Source organism: Eumetopias jubatus, unplaced genomic scaffold (genome assembly GCF_037043125.1).
Source record: "Eumetopias jubatus isolate StellerSeaLion01/CBP00866 unplaced genomic scaffold, mEumJub1_p1.0 scaffold_6, whole genome shotgun sequence".
Lineage (NCBI taxonomy): Eukaryota > Metazoa > Chordata > Mammalia > Carnivora > Otariidae > Eumetopias > Eumetopias jubatus.
Genome location: NW_028274812.1, coordinates 146,063,090 through 146,084,044, shown reverse-complemented (window position 1 = coordinate 146,084,044; position 20,955 = coordinate 146,063,090). Strand labels below are relative to the sequence as shown.

Sequence of the window (20,955 nt, the reverse complement as noted above, 5' to 3'; positions counted from 1 at the left end):
TTATGTTAAATTATATATAATTCTTTTCTATATATTTTCAAAATAACATAGAACTCAGTGTAAAAACGGCAAGAAGCAGGAAAAGTGGTGGTGTCCCTTTCTCTTTCTCCTTCCTAAGTATTCTCAGGCGCAGGTGGGGGAGGAATTCGAGCCCACTCGCCACCTCTCCGCCCCGCTCGCGTAAGGCAGCGAGCGGAGGGCCTGGGCCGTGCGTGTTCTGAGCCAGCAGGCGGGGCCGGACGCCGCGGGCGCACTGGGCGCTCCGCACTCCCGGACTCGACAGAGAGCCGCGGGAGTCTGGAGACCCGGGTGGGACGGCTCGCGGACTCCCCAGGAAACGAAAGCGCGCGGGGGCGCCCCTCGGCCGGAGGGGGGTCTCCGTGTGGCCGCGCCCCGACGGCCGTGTCGGGCTCCCACCCGGAGGCGCTAGCCCCCTCTTGCACTTGTCTCCGCTGCTTCACTCGCCCCCTGCTGCCCGCTCGCTCCGGGTGGGCTCGGGAGCGGGGCCCTGCTCTCCCGCGGCCAGGAAACGGAGGGCGGGGCCGCGGGGCGGGGCGGGGCGGGGCCGCGGGGCGGGGCGGGGCCGCGGGGCGGGGCGGGGCCGCGGGGCGGGGCGGGGCCGCGGGGCGGGGCGGGGACGCGGGGCGGGAGGAGACCAAGGCCAGGAAACGGAGGGCGGGGCCGCGGGGCGGGGCGGGGCCGCGGGGCGGGGCGGGGCCGCGGGGCGGGGCGGGGCCGCGGGGCGGGGCGGGGCCGCGGGGCGGGGCGGGGACGCGGGGCGGGGCGGGGACGCGGGGCGGGGCGGGGACGCGGGGCGGGGCGGGGACGCGGGGCGGGGCGGGGACGCGGGGCGGACGGGCGGGGGCGCGACGTGCGGCCGGTGGGCGGGGCAGCTGAGCTCCGCGGACTCGGCGCCTAGACCCCCCCCGCGTTATCGGCCAGATAAGTGTCACTTCGTTTTAAGTGGGGCCCGCGCCGCCGCGCCACAGGTCGCTCCTTCCGTTGTTCCTGCCGGAAAGGCTTCGTGCGGCCTGCCGGCGCGAGGCCCCGCGAGGTTGGAACCCGGCGCTGGCCGCCGCGTGCGGGGCGGAGCCGGCTCAGCAGGTGCAGAGTGCCGGTGGCCCGGGGCGAGCGCGGCCCCTCTCGGTGACGTGTGTCTCGTGGTCACTGCGTTGTAGCACTTCCTGTAGGCAGGGCCTGGCTCACACAATTTACAAGTAAATAACGAATTTCCCTGGAAGAAATCACAGCAGCACGCCAGGTTATTTAGTAGTATGTATGAGGCAGTGGAAAGAACAAAGGCTCTCGAGACCTTGAGGCCGCTTGTTCTTTTTTTTTTTTATTGAAGTATAATGGGCAGTGTTATGCTAGTTGCCGGGGCACAACATAATGATTCAACATTACTCATTGCTCGGAGTGACGAGTGTCGTCACGTCTGTCACCCGACATCAGCACGATATTATTGACTATATTCCCTATGCTGTACTTTGCATCTCCCTGACTTAATTTTATAACTCGAAGTTTGTACCTCTTACTTGCCTCTATCTCTTTCACTCATTCCCCTTCCCACCTCCCTCTGGCAACCCCTGGTTTGTTCTCTGTATTTAAAAGTCTGCTTTTTTGTTTCTTTGTTTTGTTTTTAGATTTCAAATATAAGTGAAATCATGTAGTATTTGTCTTTCTCTCACTTATTTCACTTAGAATTATACCCTCCACGTCCATCCACGGTGTCACAAATGGCAAGGTCTCATTCTTTTTTTTTTTTTTTTAAGATTTTATTTATTAGTTGCGAGAGAGATTGAGAGGGAGGAGGGGCAGAGGTAGAAGCAGACTCCCAGCAGGGAGCCCTACACAGGACTCTGATCCCAGGACCCAGGGATCATGACCTCAGCCAAAGGCAGCCGCCTAACCGACTGAGCCACCCAGGTGCCCTCATTCTTTTTTTATGACTGAGTAATATTCCATTGTATGTGTACCTATATATCACATCTTTATCCACTCATCTGTTGATGGACTGGGTTACTTCCATATATTGGCTATTGTAAATAATGCTGCTATAATGGTAGGGGTGGATATATCTTTTCAGATTAGTGTTTTCATTTTCTTTTGGTTAATACCCAGTAGTGAAATTACTGGGTCACAAGGTATTTCTATTTTTAATTTTTTGAGGCAACTCCATACTGTTTTCCCCAGTGGTTGTACCAGTTTGCATTCCCACCAACAGTGCATGAAGGTCCCTTTTTCTCCACATCCGCACCAACACTTGTTATTTCTTGTCTTTTTTTATTCTAGCCATTCTGACAGGTATGAGGTGGTATCTCATTGTGCTTTTGATTTGCATTTTCCTGATGAGTAATGTTGAGCATTTTTTCATGTGTCTGTTGGCCATTTGTATGTCTTCTTTGGAAAAATGTCGATTTGGGTCCTCTGCCCATTTTTAATCAGATTATTTGTTTTTTGGGTGTTGAGTTGTGTAAGTTCTTCATATATTTTGGATACTAACGCCTTATCAGATCTATCATTTGTAAATATCTTCTCCCATTCAGTAGGCCGCCTTTTCATTTTGTTGATGGTTTCCTTCACGGTGCAAATGCTTTTTGATTTGGTGTATTCCCAGTTGTTTATTTTTGCTTTTGTTTCCCTTGCCTCAGGAGATGTATCTAGAAAAATGTTGCTCAGTGCCATGTCAGAGAAATTACTACCTGTGTTTTCTTCTAGGAGTTTTATGGTTTCCTATCTCACATTTAGGTCCTTAATCCATTTTAAGTGTATTTCTGTGTGTGGTATAAGATGATCCAGTTTCATTCTTCTGCATGTTGCTGTCCAGTTCTCCCAGCACCATTTACTGAGGAGACTTTTTCCCATTGTATATTCTTGCCTCTTTTATCATAGATTCATTGGCCATATATATGTGGGTTTATTTCTGGGCTCTCTGCTCTGTTCCATTGATCTATGTGTCTGTTTTTGTGCCAGTACCATATTATTTTGATTACTACCGCTCTGTAGTGTATCTTGAAGGAGGGATGTTATAATATGTGATATGTCTTGAAATGTGAACCACATGGGGTTGCGACCCTCCCAGCTTTGTTCTTTCTCAAGATGGCGTTGGCTATTTGGGGTCTTTTGTCGTTCTATACAAATTTCAGTGTATTTTGTCCCAGTTCTGTGAAAAACGCTGTTTGATGTTTGAGGGATTGCATTAAATCTGTAGGTTACTTTGAGTAGTATGGACATTTTAACAATATTAATTCTTCCAGTCGATGAGCATGGAATATCTTTCCATTTGTTTGTGTCATCTTCAGTTTCTTTCATCAGTGTTTAATAGTTTTCAGGGTACAGGTCTTTTACTTCCTTGACTAAGTTTATTTCTAGGTATGTTATTCTTTTTGGTGAAATTGTAAATGGAATTATTTTCTCAATCTCTCTTTCTGCTACTTCATTATTAATGTTCAGAACACTTAGACCACTTCTGAATCCTGTCTCTTACTAACCGTGTGACTTCCTTGGGTCCGATGCAAAATGGGGATGATGATAATAAAGATCCTTAGGGTTATTATTGCGGATATGAAATGAAATAGCATTTGTAAAGCAAAGTGTATGGGGTGCACTGCTCAGTCCCACCCCCACTGGCTCAAGCAGGGGAAGCCTCACGGGGGGCTTTGACAGGTTTTCATCTGGGCCCCACCTTTGGGCAATTCAGAGTGGAACGTTCAAGCACACACCATATGAAGCACAAAGGCAACAGTTTATTCCTTAAAACAACAGGTCCCAAACAATGTCACAAAAAATACAGGTACATAGAACTTAGACTACATAAGTGATCAGATTTGAGTAAGATTAATTAAGGGAACCCTCCTAGTTGGAGTGAAATTCTCTAGACAGGAATTTTGAAGAGGAGATTGATAAAAAACACTTTTGACAAAAGTAGGGACATTTTTCATTGATTCCAGGATCGTGCATGTATATGTGAGCAAGGTATTAAAGTTACTTGGTATTTTCTTTTACATTGGGCTCAGTAGTCATAATTGAATGAAAAGTCAGCTAATGGTTTGGAGACTAACATTAAGGAAAAGCAGCGGTTCCTACACAACAGTGACCTTTATACTCACAAACATGTGTCGGGCACTGACTATCCAGGTGCTATGTGTGCTAAGTGCTTGGAACACACAGCAATAAATAAGACAGTCTCTGTCCCCAGAAACTGCCAAAATTTAAAAGCTCAAAGAATGAGTTTGAGTAGGTCATGGAGTTAATGGTTGTAGCTTTGAAGGTTTGACTCAATGTGTGGCATTTAAGTTAATGGAATAACTTAATAAAAGTATGTTCTATTAATGTAAAGATTTTTTTTTTTTTTTTAGAAAAAGTCCTAGAATTCTTTGAACTCTAGACTCCAGTTGATTATGCACGTATGTGCTGAGACACAGGCAGTGAAGATGACTGGCCAAGGCAAAACTAAACTAGTCCTACTTGCCAACACAGGCCCTCCTTAAGGTAGGTCATCCCGCCTCTGGTATGCTGTATAGGTTGGTGGCAGATATCTCACATGAAGACTGTCATAAGATGTTTAAAATACCAACAGATGTAAGTATTTCCAGGAGTTTCTCAAAGTAAAATTTAACATTTTTTTCCCCTGAGGTTTTTGGGGTTTTTTTGGTAACTTCTTCCTCCCTGATTTCCTACAGCAGTATTCTGTACTTGGAAGTATAAGAGTGAAGAAGGGAAAAGCTGAGAGTTCGGAATGTAAGAAAAGTAAAGGAAAAGTCTATAAAAGTTTGCCAGACATTAGATAACCATCTGGAAAAAGAATTTAACCTGTCCAAGTACCTGATGGGTACTAGGCGTCACATACCCTTTACCGACTGAGGTCGGGGACCCTCTGTGCTGATGTGTTTATAGTTGGCTCTTGAGCATAGAGCGTAGTGCCTTCAGTGGGCTGAGGTCTTTATGAGTGGTCATTGTTATTAGTGCTTCATAAAGAAATTTTAGTGAATAAAAAAATGGTCACAGTAGCTCTTGTGACACTGTATGAGGTAGGTCACTATATGACCTCAAAGAGGTCAGCTGTCCAAAAGTTTATTGCTCTGAAACATAGTCACGGTCTATCCTGACATCAGACAATCTGTGTGATACCTTCAGCTGTTGATGCTGAACACAGCAACTACCCACACGAGGAGAAGTGGGGAGTCTGGCTGACTGCTCTGGAAAAAAGGTACAACGTAGAGGACTTTGAGTTGCAGACAAGTTCGGTGAAAGGTGACTGAAAGCTGAATGTGAGAACTCATCATCTGATTGTCCCCAGTCCTCTTGGCTACATCGCTTTTCATACAGTGCCCCCCCAAATAATGCGGGGACTTCTCCCTCAAGAAGCCTTATTACAACATGGCTCCCCTCAGGCCTATCCCGACTCCTGGTCCCACCTCACAAGGCAGCCCCGTGACCCTGGCCAAGCTTGTTAGCTGGAACAGGTACCCCCCACCCCTTTTTTTAACACCTCCTGAGTCATTAGCCAAGATCCGGGGAAGGTAATTTCTTGTCTCCCACTTGGATTCTTATAGGTATTAGGGAGAGGTATCCCTTTTCTGACCTCCTTTTATTTTACTGTTTTCCCTTTCTGAAGCCTCCTTTGAGTCTGTTATGTCCTCATTGAATGCTGATATACTTCAAATGAGAACACATGTTCCTAGAAGGGTACCTATGGAGGGACCTTCCCAGACATAGTGAACTTTCTTGGATACTATTTCTTCCACTCGGATCCTGGGATTATTCGCAGAAGCGTTAAGCAACGGGGGCGGTGCTTTATCCCTAATGAGACTGGCGTGTGACAGGCTGGAAAGAAAGAACGTTAATTTGATCTTGACACTGCAACGCGAATGGATTGGTTTCCTTGTTCTTTGTTACAGGACAGTTGAGGCTTCTTTCCCAGAGGCTCTACCCTGGAATGCAGTCATGTGCGCAGAAGGTCTCTGAAAATGGCTGAGGTCATTCGTTACGTTTTCCTGTTTATCTGCTGTTCAGAAAATGGTACCGTCTTTTGTTCCCGGAATGCCTGGGCGGTTGTCCTCCCGGGCACTGGTGCCGAGAGCCCCTCGAGTAGGTACTTCCTTTCTCCTTGACCTATGGCCCGGCCTCTAACAGGTTTCCAAGTGTGCCCTGCCCAGAGGATTAGGCCCCTGCCTTCCTTCTTCACCCCGCTCACCTACCCGAGGCTTCCCGAAGCACACTAGGCTGCACGGATTGCTGTTGATCTCCTTCCCTAAACGGGAAACTAGAACCTTAGGTTCACAACCTTGTGCTTTTGTCTCCCTTTGCTTTTTTTTCAGAGACTGACCTCCCAGTTCAGATTTATCTCTAGGCTTACACAGCCTGGCCGGCAGCCCCTCAAATTACTGACATCTGGCTTTTTTTTATTCATCCCTGGCTCAGTCCAGTACCATTCAAGCTCTAGTTGTGAACAGAGTCTGTGCATTCTACTTTCAGATTACCTGTCCTGAAGAAAAGCCCCTGTAAGATGGCTTTTTAGTTAATTCAGCACTATTTATTATACAGTGTTATATGTATAAAAGATTATGTTGAGCGTCATAAAGACAATGCAGCTAAATCATTCCTTCAACAAATATTTGAGTACTTACCATGTGCCGGAAAAGTTTCTGAATTCCAAATGTCACCTTGTGTTTTGGGTGGGATTTTTTTTTTTTTTTTTTTTTGGTCCCCCTGCTATGGACTGAATTGTGTCACCCCCCATCCCCCAATTCATATGTTAAAGCTTTACTAAAGTTTACACTGAACCCCCAGTGTGTCTGTATTTGGAATAAGGAAATAATTGAAGTTAAATGAGGTCATAAGGGTGGAGCCCTGATGCATTAGGATTAGTGCCCTTACACGAAGAGAGCTCACCCCCTCTCTTCCATGTGAGGACACAATGAGAATGCAGCCTTCTGCGAACCAAGAACAGAGTTCTTACCAGAAGCTGAATCGGCTGGCACCTTGATCTTGGACTTCTCAACCTCAAGAACTGAAAAAATTAATCTCTGTTGTTTAAGCCCCCCAGTGGATAGTGTTTTGTTTTGGCAGCCCTTGCATAGTAAGATACCTCCCCCCCCCCCGGCCCAGGCCCTTTCTAACCTCCTTTCATCAAGGACACCTTTGCAGTTAAAATGTTATTTCAAAGGAGTTAGGTTAGATGGTGCTCAGGACCACGCTCAGGGACAGCCTTGGCCTTGGAGTTGATGCCGCAGGTCTTAGGTTCAGAAATTTAATTTTTAAATATGTCAACTCAGGTTTAGTAATATAGCCAAGGGGCTGTAGAAACAGGAAAAATCCATCTGTTCCAAGCAACCCAAAAGATGTTTATAAGCCAGAAATCCAGTAAGTTCATGGACAGAGGATATGTGGTTTATTAATACCTAGTAATACTTGTTCTACCCAGGATAACCCATTATAGTTCTCCTGGCACCCCAGAAATCCAAACATCAAGCAGAGGCTATAGGGTGAGGAAAGGGACTTCAGGCTTTACAATAAGACTTGGGGCTTCTTAATATCCACAACATGTGGTCTGGAAATCCTCAGTGGTTGTTCTGTCTAGTAGGTAGAGTATATGAATCAGATAGAAGGTCTTTGTTCCTTTGATTTTACTTGGTAAATGCTGGTGATTTCTTAACTATCCAATCCTGTCACCATCACCTATTTTTAAATCAGTCACACCAAGTCCCTGCATTTCCTAGGGCCAGACAGTTAAAACACAGCTGAGGATTTAATTCTTATCGAATCAGATACATTCACCCACCAGGTGGAAGACAGCCTTCTTGAAGGCGTGGACCATGTTGTGTGTGTGTTTTCATTTTAAGTATCCAACACGAGAAAGGTGCTTACTATAACTGTGTTCATCGGTTGATTTGAAAGATTCTTTGCCTTGTTAAAGGAGACTTGGAAAACAGTCAAGGTTCAGTGTACCCTTCTAGGAAAGTTACTTCTTGTTCATGCATTTTATATTGATTCGTGATTCTTGGTTTCATTGTGTATATAATGACAATAACTCCAAGCACTAGGGAGTCCACCTAGTTTAAATCATGTGATTCCCTGTGCCTGACTTACAGGTGTGACTGATCTAAACAGGGAAAATACAGAAGAGTTTCAGAACTAAATATAACCTCACAAGGGGCAAGTGATCTATTAATGACAATATTCAGGCTCCTGGGTAAAGAAAAAAGGAAGGTTTGGTTGGGAGAGGATGGAGAGTGGTAATTTGTGGTGACGCCATTGTGCCCAGAAGTGGGCATCTCCATGTGGTGTGGATATTCCAGGGTTCAAGGCAGCCTGGGTGGGGGGAGGGGGCAGACGGCAAGAAATATCAGGTGTTCACAACAACATAAATAATGTTAGCATCTAACTCCTTTTGCTCTGATTATACACTAGCCAACCTTTCATATGAATATTATCTTCCCAAATTTGAGGGCAGTTATAAAACACACACACCCTGGGCCACCTAAGTTTGTTTCTTGGCCCAAGTTTATGAAGCTGGCACTCCGACTTCAAGTGATTCTTGACTGTCCTTCACGGCCACCAGGCAGGCCCTCGGACAGCCTTCCAGGTATACCCAGAAGTCCGGTCACTTCCCCACTCCTGCCCTGTGACCACTCTGGTCTGACTTGACACTTTTGGTCACCAGGAGCCTCCTAACAGGTGTCCTTGTTTCTACCACTGTCCCCTTAAGATCTGTTCTCAACTCAACAGCCAGAGTACCCTTTAAAAGGTAGATTAGATCCTGTTACTCTTCTGCACAGAAACTTCAGAGACTTCCTGTCTCACCCAGTTCAAAGCCCTTACAAAGCCTGTGAGGCCTCCCATGTCATGTTTTTACCTCCACCCCCTACTCCTTTCTCGTCAAACATTCTGTCCTAGCCACCCTACTGCAGACATGCAGTTGCCTTCAGCTCTGCCTGATTCCTCTATTTAGAAACTTGTGAAAACAACGTCGTGGCTCCTCTGTGCTCGGATGTCACCTTCAGGACGCCTAACCCGACAACCCTGTTTGCTACTGCAACATGCCTCTCCAGTGTCCGGCACTCTGACCACAATCTAACATCAAGTTTAGTTGACTTGTATGTTTATTTGTTGTTGTCTGCCTCCTTCCAAAGAATGAAACGGGCAGGGATCTTTGTTCGTTCACTGATAAATCCCGAACACCCAAAACAATGACTGACACATAGGAGTGGTCATTACCTGTGTGGGATGAATAAATGGCTGAGTTTGTTTCATTTGGGTCATCAGGACGTCATCCCTCCAGAGTTTCTCTGAACTGGGAAGAGGGAGGGAGAGAGAGAGGCAGAAAAACCCATAACATCAAGTTTGTGAACCCAAAAGCTACACATCTAGATTCAGTGTCTCCTGTAAGATATTGGCTCCCCATGGAATTCTAGCCTGACGAGGCAGCCAACCTGCCATATCCAGCATGTTAGAATAGAAAGAACCACCTCAAAAGCACTGGTTTCTAAACCATCAGAGATTCAGCTTCATGAGGGCTGAGATGGGGCCCAGGAATCAAATTTTTGAAGCTCGCCAGGTGATTCACCTGCAGAGCCAGATTTGGATTCCCAAGTTAGAGCATTTCCATTGGACTGTCCCGAGGCCTGAAGAGAACATTAGAACAATGTTAGCGAAGAGAGAGGACCTCATCTGGCTAACTGTGCTTTTAGAATCAATGAAGAGGTATGCAGGTGTGTGCTTTCTCTATTGTGGCCATGGGTTTTTTGTCAATAAATGCTAGTGAACCCAGGAAAGCTCGAAAGGAATGATAAAAGAAGACAGACCTGGTGGAATTTTCACAGAGGGACAGGGAAATCTCACAAAAAAGTCTTGGTCAATTTGACCATGGGAATGATTTTCAAGCCACTCAGTAATAGCAAAATCCACGCCTCGCTGGGTTAGGAGTGCGCATGCGCAGAGCTGAGCTGCCCTCGTCCACAACTGGCATCGGTTTGTAGGAGCAAAAAGGGTACACGGTAGGCAGGAGGTGAACGAACACCGGTGGCTGGACAGGGAGGTTTTTTCGAGAGGGTGGAGAGTTCAGACGAGTTAGAGGCAGAAATGCAGTTTGGATTTTGAAAAACAAGCCTAAATCTTTAGATTTTATTTTGTAGGCAATTGCAATGTGTTGTGGGTTGTTTGGTTCTTCCATTTGTCATATATGAAGGGAAGGAAGTTTGGAAACAGCATTATCTTTTAGAAGGTACGTTTTGCCGTCTAGGTGTGGGTGAACAGGAACCGAACAGGTGTGTGAGGTAGTGGTAATAGAAAATTCATCTTCCGATAAAATAAGACGAAATCAGAGAGGGAGATAAACCATAAAAGACTCTTAACTCTAGGAAACCAAACTGAGGGTGGCTGGAGGGGAGAGGGGTGGGGGGATGGAGTAAGTGAGTGATGTGATGAGCACTGGATGTTACATGCAACTGATGAATCACTAAATTCTACCTCTGAAACAAACCCCCCAAAAAATTAAGGAAAAAAAAAAAAAGAAAGAAAGAAAAGAAAAGAAAAGAAAAAAATGACACTTGCTTGGGCCAGAAAGTGGAGCCGCCATTCTCAAAACTCTGCGTGGACATTTGCTGCCCATGAAACTGCTCCCTGTGTTTGAATTGTTTTCTCCACCTTCAGACTTTACCTTTTCCGACATCTCTGCATCCTTCTCCCCCTATATCCTAAACCCTTTTTCGTGGGGGGTGGTGCTTCAAATCAGCCGAGGAGTTTAAACATACAGAGCCCGTGGCCTACCACAGACTTGTAGTATTAAAATTTCTAATAAGCCATAAAAACGCATTCCCGCCAGGGGGCGACCAGCCTATACTCTGCAATTTTTAAGAGAGCAGGTCGGAGTAGCTCAGCGGAGCCCGTGAGCCGTGGCCACTCACCGTGATTCCGAATTTCCATTCCTTAAAAGTGTTGATCTCCAAAATTCCTCTTGTTTGATAGCGGTGTGGGACGTTGTTTCTGAATGTGCAGAAATTCAGTTAACAAAAAGCACTGGAAGAGAAAGTAAAAAGAGTCGCCCAACGTGGGGCTCGAACCCACGACCCTGAGATTAAGAGTCTCATGCTCTACCGACTGAGCTAGCCGGGCAGTTAAGAAAAACCTTCCCCCAATTTATTATGAGGACATACAAATTCTTCTTGAACCCGCTAGGAATGCGGGATTCCAGATTTTGTCTAAATTTTTTCTTTTTGTCTTATAAGGAGGATGACATGAAAAGCAAAGCATATAAGCATTATCTGAATTTTTTTGTACTTCTCCACCATCAAAGCTTACACACACAGAAAAGGGAGGGGAGGTGCAAATTCATTTTAATATAAAATATTTAACAAACCCTGAAATACGGGATCCAATGATTTTTTTTTATGTTTTGTCTACCACTGACTGCAGAAGTTCATTAAACATAATAGCTGCTAAACAAATATGTGCTTAATGAGTGTACCAACAGTATCTGCAGGAGGCGAGAGAAAGAGCCCCTTTCCAGTAAGGAAGCAGAACCCCAATCTCCTGAAAGATGGGGAAATAGTCAACGCTATACTAACGTGGAAAGCCGAAATCTCTTGCGCAAAGATTGCCAAAACTCCAAATCTACAGTTCACTGTTTTATTTTTCCATAAAAAAGTGATGCATGAATGGTGGATGACATTGAATTGAGACGTGACCAGCGTCTTCCCATAGTTTCACACCATCACAACCGTGGAGTTGGAATGTCTAGAAGAACCAGAAACATCAGCCTTTGCAAGAATCACTTTAGAGTTGATGGGACGCGTGATAAAAGGTAAAATTGAAAAGTGCTTGCTTCTTTCGAGTAAGAGTTGCCATGTTACTGGGATCGAGCGCGTGTGCAGCCTACGCATTCCCACAGGAAGGTGTAGCAAGTGAACGGGGGGGAAGCTGTATGCGTTTGTGTTGTGTGAGTTTAACGGTGAGTTAGTAAAAATTGAGTGAGCACCAAAACGCGGGCTCGTCCGGGATTTGAACCCGGGACCTCTCGCACCCTAAGCGAGAATCATACCCCTAGACCAACGAGCCAGGCGTGCCGGCTTTCTCTCTGAATATGTTAAATATTTAGTAAATTTCTTATTTGTATTTCATTCATGTTTAGGTGCATATAACTATAACCGACCTTTACTTTGACTCTCCCTCCCTCCTTTCTATTGTTAAAACCGGGAAAACGGGGCTCCCAGCACTTCCCCGGCTTTTCTCGTGACCCAGTCCTCGTAAGGGGCGTAGGAAGCCTCACTTGCTCCGCAAAGGCCGAGACAGCGGCGGCGGCCGTCCAAACAGCAGAAGCCGGTGCTCCTCGCCCCCTGCCCGGAGTCGGCGCGCGGGGTCGAGGCGGGAGCGGCCCCCCGAGCCCCGCAGCGCGAGCCAGGCCGGCCGCTCGCACGCCCCGACCCCCGGCGGGCTGTCGGCGGGATCCCGGGGTTCTCCACGCCCAGAGCGGACGCGTGGGAGCCCCTCAACGAGACCGAAAGCGGGGGGTCGGGAATGAAGAAAGGAAATCAGCTGTGCCAGGAAGACGGGGACACAGAGTTAGGGAGCCGAGAGCCGGCTTCGGTGGAAAATGAGGCTGACACGGGAAACGGCCGGAACAGCGGGGCTGCGGCGTCGGACCGCGGCGAGAGGGCTGAGTCCTTCCTTCCCCGCGAACATGCTTGCGTCTAGACGGATTCCTCCCCTGCCCGGCGTGCTGCTGGACCCGAACCCGAACCCGAACCCTCAGCCGAGCAGTCAGCAAACGAGCCCCGCCTTCTCTTCTCACTCCTGTTTCCGGGCTATTTCGAGGGGCAGTGTTGGGACACTGCACAAACGACAGGCTTTCTAAGGAATTTAATCACCCCTAAGGAGACCTGCGGCTCTTCTGCTTCTCCGGGCAAACTTTCCGAGCACGCTGGCTTGCCAACAGGGTTCTCGGAGCTCTCCTAGGATGGTCTGGACTCGTGGCAAAACGTTGCTCGTAGGGACACGGCGGGCTGTCTGACCTCAGACGGTGACCCTCCTTTTCCACCCAAGAGCCACAGCTATTGCTCAAGGCGATGGAAAACGAAGCACGTGGCCCGTACGGGGATCGAACCCGCGACCTTGGCGTTATTAGCACCACGCTCTAACCAACTGAGCTAACCGGCCAACTGCGAGGAAGGGCCTTCCAAAGTCTTGATAAGAAGGTATTCTTGTTATTGTTGCTTTTTAACTCCGCAAGCTGCATGGGGTATCCGAGCTGCTGACTTTGCTCCCACCGAGCTAGGCTTCGTCCTTTTCCCAACACTTGTCCTATTTTTTTTCGTGCCATGACGCAGCAACGAGGCTCTAGCAATACGCCCTTATCCCCTCTCTGTATTTTCAGGCCAAGATTATCTCTGCCTTTGAAGGCCAGCCAGATACTACAAACAGCCTGTCATTAATGGGTCCTGGGCTGATTTCCAGGCTGCTCTGCTTCGGCCATCTCTCAGGTGTTTTTATCCACGTTTCCAGTTTTATTGGTTTCAGATAAAGGTATCCTCCAGTATCTTGGAATTCTGTTTCCCTCTCTACATACACAATTCTAAGTGCAGTGGGTACAAGAACACCGCAGGAAATTGATGAAGAGGAGGATACGAAGTTTAATGATTCCACGATTTAAAAAATAGTTACTGATTGCGTAGAGAAAACGGTTTGGAGATGCCGGGGATCGAACCCGGGGCCTCATACATGCGAAGCATGCGCTCTACCACTGAGCTACATCCCCAACCCTACCATACTCTTCTTGATAACTCTTCCCAGTTCTTTGAATCCTATTTTTGTCCCCAGCAAAGAGAGGACTTTTCGGAACACTGAAGTTAAATTTTCCTTTGCTTATTCAGCAAAATCATGAAATGGTTAAAGGGATCACATTAGTGTTCCAAGTAGAGTAAGTCTTCCAGCCATCGGACCCTTGTCAAGCACTTAAGCCAGAGACCAAAGGATGGAACCAAATACCTAAAAATCTGATGAGAAAAAGGAGAGGGGGACTCTACTTTAAAAGCTTCTTTCTCACTATATGTTATCTAACTCAAATTTAAATAAAAATTTGAAAATAAAATAAAAAGCTTCTTTCTTTCCTTTTTTTCTTTTAAGACAAGTGAGGGGTACTGCAGCCATGTTAGCCTGACTACAGGCTGATAAGATCACTGGAAAATTGCAGTTGAATTGAGAGAAAAGTAGAAGAGAACTGATGGGAAGTGTCTCAGAACATGGGATAATTTTTTACTTGAAGATAAATTGGCTGAAGAATTAACAACCTAAGAAAAGTCTTGCACCTAGATAAAACGGATCCTAGTAACACAGGGGGCTCTCACCCACATGGAGCAGAAGGTCTTCCAGGGTCACAGTTTGCCTTGGGACTCAGGGAGTCCAGTGCTAAAACTGGGATGTGTTAGTTACCCCACTGCCCTCTAGTCCACTCCCAGGATCCAGAATTCGCAGCCCAAAGCCTTAAATGGGCTTCCAGAAGGATGCAGTCTCTGGAGCACAGGGCTGGGAAGAGGAGGGAGTGGGTCAGCAGCAGGCCTCCTGCTTTCCTTTGGACCCTTGGTCCCAGCCCTGCAAACGTTAGGTGGCCCTAGTGTTTACAGGGCATGCGTTCAGTGATCAGTAGAATCTCATGCCCAAAATGTGCTGGTACAGAAGGACACCGATTGAGAAGATGATTATGTAAACAGAGATCCCTAAATAAACCTGAGATTGGTTTTGTGTTTTTTTTTTAATAAATCCTTAAGTTTGAATTTTATCATGGAAGTTTCCACAGTATATTGTTCAGAAACTTAGAAACACCGTAATAGATGCCAAATTATAAAGAATAGCAGATGGAAAATAAACCCCAAATTCAAGACAGTGTTTATCTGGGAAGATGAAGAGATAGGACCCTGGGGGGACAAATGAATGTTGGTAATTATCTTTCTAAGCTAAGAAATGCACACATATTTACATGTGCACAGTATTCTAATTACTTTTCTTAAAATGCATACGTGACTTAAGATGTGAACAACCAAGGACACTGGGTATATGGGAACTCTGTATATTTTTGCAATTTGGTAAATCTAAAATTACTCAAAAATTAAAAGTTTATTTAAATAAAAAGATTAATAAATAAATAAAGGCAGCTGAGACCCAGCAAAAAATCAAACCGCTTCCTGTTTCTCGACCCATACTCAGGAGTCCAAAGTGCTGCCTAAAACCTCAGAAGCACCAGCAATGGATCAGCTTCCTTTTGAAAGTGCTCTATTTGAGCCCAAATGTAGAATATTTGAGATATGTCTCTGGGAAGCCTAGGAACTGAAGGCCAGCATTCTGTAGTTCTTGACTGCGCTGAATTCTATACGGTACAGTATATATCTCTACATAGAGTATCGATCTGTACATATAGTGTATAGTTATACAGAAAAACAATTTGGGGCATTATTATATTTAATATACGGTTAGATCTTGGTATTAAAGAAGACCTTCCTTGTGGCTGAGTTTCTATGCTGATTAGTGTATTTACAAGCATTTTTTGAATGAGCAGTTCTGCACCAGAATCCTGTCAAACTTGTAAAATTTCAAGTTTGTAGATAAATCAACTACAGTTGATGTGCCAGAGGGATCTCCTGTGAGCCCGGATAGCTCAGTCGGTAGAGCATCAGACTTTTAATCTGAGGGTCCAGGGTTCAAGTCCCTGTTCGGGCGTTGACGCTTTCCTTTCCTTTTTCCTGATTTTTAACCCAGTAAATAGTAACAGGAAAGAGGATAATCTCAAATCACAGGCTGATTTCACTAAAAAATAAGAAGGGATCCCAAGCACGGCATAGATATCATAACCTAGGACCTGTTCAGAAAACAGAAGGGCCTTTTAGTAAGGTGGCTAGAAGCCGCAGCGCACAAAACATTTCGTCTAGAGCACAAGTAACAATGGGCACAAATTATCAAAAAGTCAAACTCTTATTTGAAAACCCACAAAAACATAGAACTGCTCCCTCTGCCCTACACTGGAGTAGGCTCTCCTTTCCGATCCTCTGCTTTGCTCAGCCCTGGGGATGCCCACGTTAAACCACAGGGGTCATGGTGTCAGCACTTCGAGCTCAGGGCCAGGGGCAGTGGCTTCCAAACTTTTTTGGCCATGGCCAGTTTGAACTTGAGTTTACATCTGGACCCAGACACACAAATGTAGCAGGAACAAAATTGCCTGAATTACCACTTACTCCCACACATGCATTGCACTGTGATGTTTCAGATTCCATCCTATTCTTTACCGGGCTGGGAGCTACTCACCATTAAATTGATTTCACATGCCCCTCATTGGGAAACACTGGGTTTAGAGCCATCATAAAGATGCAATGTAACATAGAGTACAGCGTGATGGGGTCCTGTGCCGAGTTACCTGCCTGCCCTGCCCCTTCCCCTAAATCCCAGTCCCCTTCTTAGAGTGACCCAAAACCTCAAGTCCCCTGAGCACACTGGTACCAACACCGTCTCTGCCCTGCTAGGAACCACTGAAGAAACAGGACGTGGCAGCCCTTGACTGAGACTTCTTTTGGTCATTGCCCGAAGCAGAATTTTCATCCTACTGGATCCAGAAGATAACAGAGAAAGTGGATTTTACGCTACTATGAAAAATCATCAAAGTAGCTACAAAACCTCTGAGAAAAAAAGACAGAACACCCTTGTCAGTTGCCTTGTTGCCACAGTAGGCAGCATGTCGGCCTCATAATATGAGGGCCTTGAGCTCAATCCTCAGAGACAGGATAGCATTTTGCAGGAAAAAAGAACCCAAACTGCAGAAGTAACCCAATGTGATCATGACTGTTACTGCTATTAGAGTCACGGGAACAGTATCTTCTTGAAGCGCCCATCACTTCATGAAAGCTTTTCCTGCCTGTTAGGCAGTCCACTTGGGTTGTGACCCCATGGTTTCTTTACAATGCTCAGAGCTTTTTTCGAAAGGAAAGAAACCTCCATTAACTTTAATTAAACAGAACAGGGCAACTGTCTTTCACAACCTTTTAAAAACAAGCAGTGGGAGGGAGTCACAAAATTGAATATTGATTCCAAAATGATCCCAACATGGTCTCAGAGAGTGTGCTAAGCAGTAAAATAATCAATGGTGAGCGGCTACACTGTTCAAGACGACAAAGGGCTTACCAATATATCAGTGTGCATAGTTAGATGAGAGTTAAAAGACTCCCTTTCTTTTCTCAGTCTTGAGGGGAAGCGTGAGACAGAAGGAGACGACAACCATTTCCACTTTTCCATTCTGGATCCTAATGGGCTGAACCCCAGCCCTACTGCGCTGTTATCTGCACTCCAACAACAGGAGTCCACCTGGTTGCAACTGGTTGACTGACAGACTTGCCAAGAATATTACTCCAATTCCAGGAGGCAAGGGACATATATATTAGATCATTAAAACATGGCACTGCTTTAAGGAAACAGACACATTGTATTTACATTCTACACTATTGTCCCGATCTCTAAACCTGTCTCCATTAACCTCCATTAACTAGTGCTAATCATTTGCTTTACCAGACAAAGCCAAATGTGTGGCTGGCACCCACCACTCAAGAAACCCAGCTACCTTGAGGTGGGTGCCCAGAGGAAAAAGCTACTAGAAGTTTCCCTGGGTCATTTACCCTTCTATTGGGCAAGTGAGTTTAGGCAAATATTGAGATTTAAATTTCCCAGGCCATGCTTCTTTAAAAAGAAAGAAGAAGAAGAAGAAGAAGAAGAAGAAGAAGAAGAAGAAGAAGAAGAATGAAAGAAAGAAAACAAAACAAAAAAACTTCAATGAGTGACAGCAACTCATTGTTGGGACATAATCCTTCACGAATCTCTCACATTTCTGCATGTATTGCTAAGCAAGGTTCTAAGAGCTCTTTGTTCCGGATTTTCTTTTCAAGGATACTTATATAGCAAACACTCCTGGAAGAGAGTCTCTCCAGAGTGATGGGCAGGCATGCTTACTGCTCATTATAAAAGAATAGAGATCCATTGTTTAGGGTTTCTCTCTTAGAACCCACTGCATGTACAGATGTCGTGGTTTTGCTCTCTGAGAACTAGAGCCAGGGAACCAGAGAAAAAATGCTGAGAGTCTGGCTATCGCTATTACTAGAATAATAGACTTTCCATTGTCCGTAACCCAGGAGTCTTGTGAGTTACACCAGCATCCGTGAAACTGTGTGTGGCAAGTTTAGCTTGCAAGCTGGGTAAAGTTTCAGACCCTTGGCATTTCCTGGCACTCATCAACCCCACGCTCTCCTCTTCCTTCAGGGAAGGAAGGGTGTGGACAGCATTCTTTAGCACTCATATCTAAGTGAATTCATACGTATAAGTAAATATAGATATGTTATATATTTAGTACATATTATATGTTTAGTTATATATATAAGTAACTAAAATTAATATAGTTAACAATACTGTGTTACATATTTGAAAGTTGCTAAGACAGTAAATCTGGAAAGTTCTCATCACACAGAAAAATTTTTTTGGCACTATGTAAAGTGACAGATGTTCACCAGACATTGTGGTGATCATTTCACAATGTACACAAATACCGGGTCATTATGTTGTACAGTTGAAACTAATACATTACATGTCAACTGTACCTCAGAAAAAAATAAATTTAAAAAATGACCAAATGAAGGGGTAAATTCTGATTTATTTTTGTGCTCTCTCAAAACTTCCTCATGGCCACCTATAAGAAATGTCACCAGGAACAAGAAAATTAACAGTTAAGTCACCAATATCTCCGTCTCTGGGAGGAGGGGGGCGCTCAACGATCCCGACACTGTGGTCAGCACCTCTGCAGGGAGTCTTAACTTGAGGACTGGTGAACTTGGATGGGAAAACTAGCTCCATCTTCAAAATCTCTAACCTTGAACTGAAATCTGGCATACCCTTCACGGACGAATGTAGGGAACAAACTACAGTCAGAAGACCCTGTGTTTTTGTCACCAAGGACAATCAGACATTTTCGCACTGATGAGGAGAACAAAGATGCAGCTTAAATTAAATCTCCTTACAACCCGCAGCCCACTGATAAACACCTGAGACACGCAGAGCCTGACATCCCTCAAGGAACTCAGGGCTGCCTTATTAAGAACCTAAAGCTACCTTATCTTAACAAGAGCCAGACCTCCAAGGGCTTGGGGACCCTGCTCTCAGCAGACAGAAATCCCTGCAACTGTCTACCTTCCCTCCCTCCACAAACTTAAAAGCCTATCATCAGTCTCTCCTCAAAATCACAGCTGCAGCTCTTCCTGCCCACGGGTCCCGTCCCTGTGCTATAATAAAAACACCTTTTTGAACCGAAAACGTCTCAAGAATTCGTTCTTGGCCGTTCGCTCCCGACCCCCGCCTCAAATCACAGCAGTACCTCGTTCTTCCTCGTTCGGCATTACGGGGGTCCCAAGACGGGTCTTGTCCTTTAATATTCAATACGTTAACGCAATGTACTTTACTTGTTTGGTAACTGTTTTGTGGTATAATTGGCTTTTTTTTTTTTTTTTTTTTTTGGTCATTCTGTGTATTTTTTACGGCTTTTTAGACTATAATCTTGAGAAGGGCTCCACGGGCTGCATCATGAGGCCAGAGGCCCCCGGGGAAACGAACAGATGCAGAGGCCGCACACCAAGAGACATGGGGTTCCGACAAGCCCCTCACCGAAGGGGACTTGGGGTGAGCGCCCGGAACCCCCAGCCCGAGCAAGGCTGCGAGGGGTCTGAGCAGCAACACAGCGAAGGCGCCTCACTGCCCCAGCCTCCCTTACCCAGCTGGAGTCAGGCCGCCGCGCTCCTGGGTAGGGGCCCGGGACACCGAGAGCTGAGGCCTCCCAAGGGCCTAGAAGGGCCGGAAGTGCTTCTTCCGGCCGCGCCCCGGGCGGATGCGGGTGGGCCTTCGGGTTCCACGTGGCCGAGCCACGTGCAGAGCCGTGCACGGTGCTGAGGCGGCCTGGCGCCGGTGTTGCAGAGATCACTGTGAGCACTGCTGAGGATGGCGCTTTTAGAGTAGGCAGTGAGGCCCTGACGGGATGCCCGGAGGCCCGCAAGGAGGCGGCCGCGGCCCGCTGTGGGGAAGGCCTGTGCTGGCAGCATCCACGAGAGGCCGGATCCCACCCGACAGGCCCACGGTGGCGGCGCCACGACGGGAAAGCCCTGAGCTAGTGGGAAGAAAAGGCGGGAAACCCTGCTTCCGGCCCCGGTAAAAGAAAGAAGAGAAACCCAGCCTTCAGGGCGCACAATAAAAGAAACCCGGTTTCTTTTGGCCAATGCCAAACCCATTGGCAAACAATGACCACTTAAGAAATACCTTATTATTGTAAAACAAAAACAAAAACCTACTAGAATTTGGTTATGCATTTAAATCATTTTTTTATTCAACAATTTATTGAACTTCTACTATGCACCATATTCTCTTAATATCTTTGCATATGTTACTACTCTTACTAGAAGGCTTTCCCCCACTCCTTCCTTGCTTGACCAGCTCCTCCTGTTTTCATTTTGCTGCTTCGGTGTCAAAATGACCCAGGAAGTTCTCCCTAAAACCCCTTTATGCTCTGGCATCAGGGGCAGGGCTCCTGCAGTGTTACCACCACACTAAGCACAGTACTGTGTGGTGACTTTATTGCATTTGACTTCGGCCTCTGAGGACAGGTAGTGTTTTTCTTTGTTCCTGACCCGTGGCTTAGCAAAGAGAAAGCACAGATACATGTTTGCTGTTTACCAAAGACAATGGGGTGGGAATAGTTGAACAGAGGGAAGGACAGCAATACAGCATGATAAAGTAGAATTTCTTGCAGTTCAGCTAATTGGTCTTCCTCCTTCAACTCTTGCCCTCCCTTGACAGCCTATTGCCCACTCCCAACCCCAACGCTTAGATGATGCTCTCTGTTGGGAACTCTAATTGTATCCTGTCACTTTCAGAGAAAACTTCCGGCTTGGA

At 46.1% G+C, this 20,955-nt stretch overlaps 5 non-coding genes across 5 annotated transcripts; 1 reads left to right on the top strand and 4 right to left on the bottom strand.

The window, feature by feature from the left end:
- Positions 1-11,042: 11,042 nt before the first annotated feature.
- Positions 11,043-11,115, bottom strand: TRNAK-CUU (transfer RNA lysine (anticodon CUU)). The gene has a single exon. It is a non-coding gene; the product is annotated as a tRNA-Lys (tRNA).
- An 870-nt stretch (positions 11,116-11,985) lies between these two features.
- Positions 11,986-12,057, bottom strand: TRNAP-AGG (transfer RNA proline (anticodon AGG)). The gene has a single exon. It is a non-coding gene; the product is annotated as a tRNA-Pro (tRNA).
- Positions 12,058-13,081: 1,024 nt separating this feature from the next.
- Positions 13,082-13,155, bottom strand: TRNAI-AAU (transfer RNA isoleucine (anticodon AAU)). Its single transcript has one exon. It is a non-coding gene; the product is annotated as a tRNA-Ile (tRNA).
- A 526-nt stretch (positions 13,156-13,681) lies between these two features.
- Positions 13,682-13,753, bottom strand: TRNAA-CGC (transfer RNA alanine (anticodon CGC)). The gene has a single exon. It is a non-coding gene; the product is annotated as a tRNA-Ala (tRNA).
- A 1,882-nt stretch (positions 13,754-15,635) lies between these two features.
- Positions 15,636-15,708, top strand: TRNAK-UUU (transfer RNA lysine (anticodon UUU)). Its single transcript has one exon. It is a non-coding gene; the product is annotated as a tRNA-Lys (tRNA).
- The last annotated feature ends 5,247 nt before the right edge of the window (positions 15,709-20,955 follow it).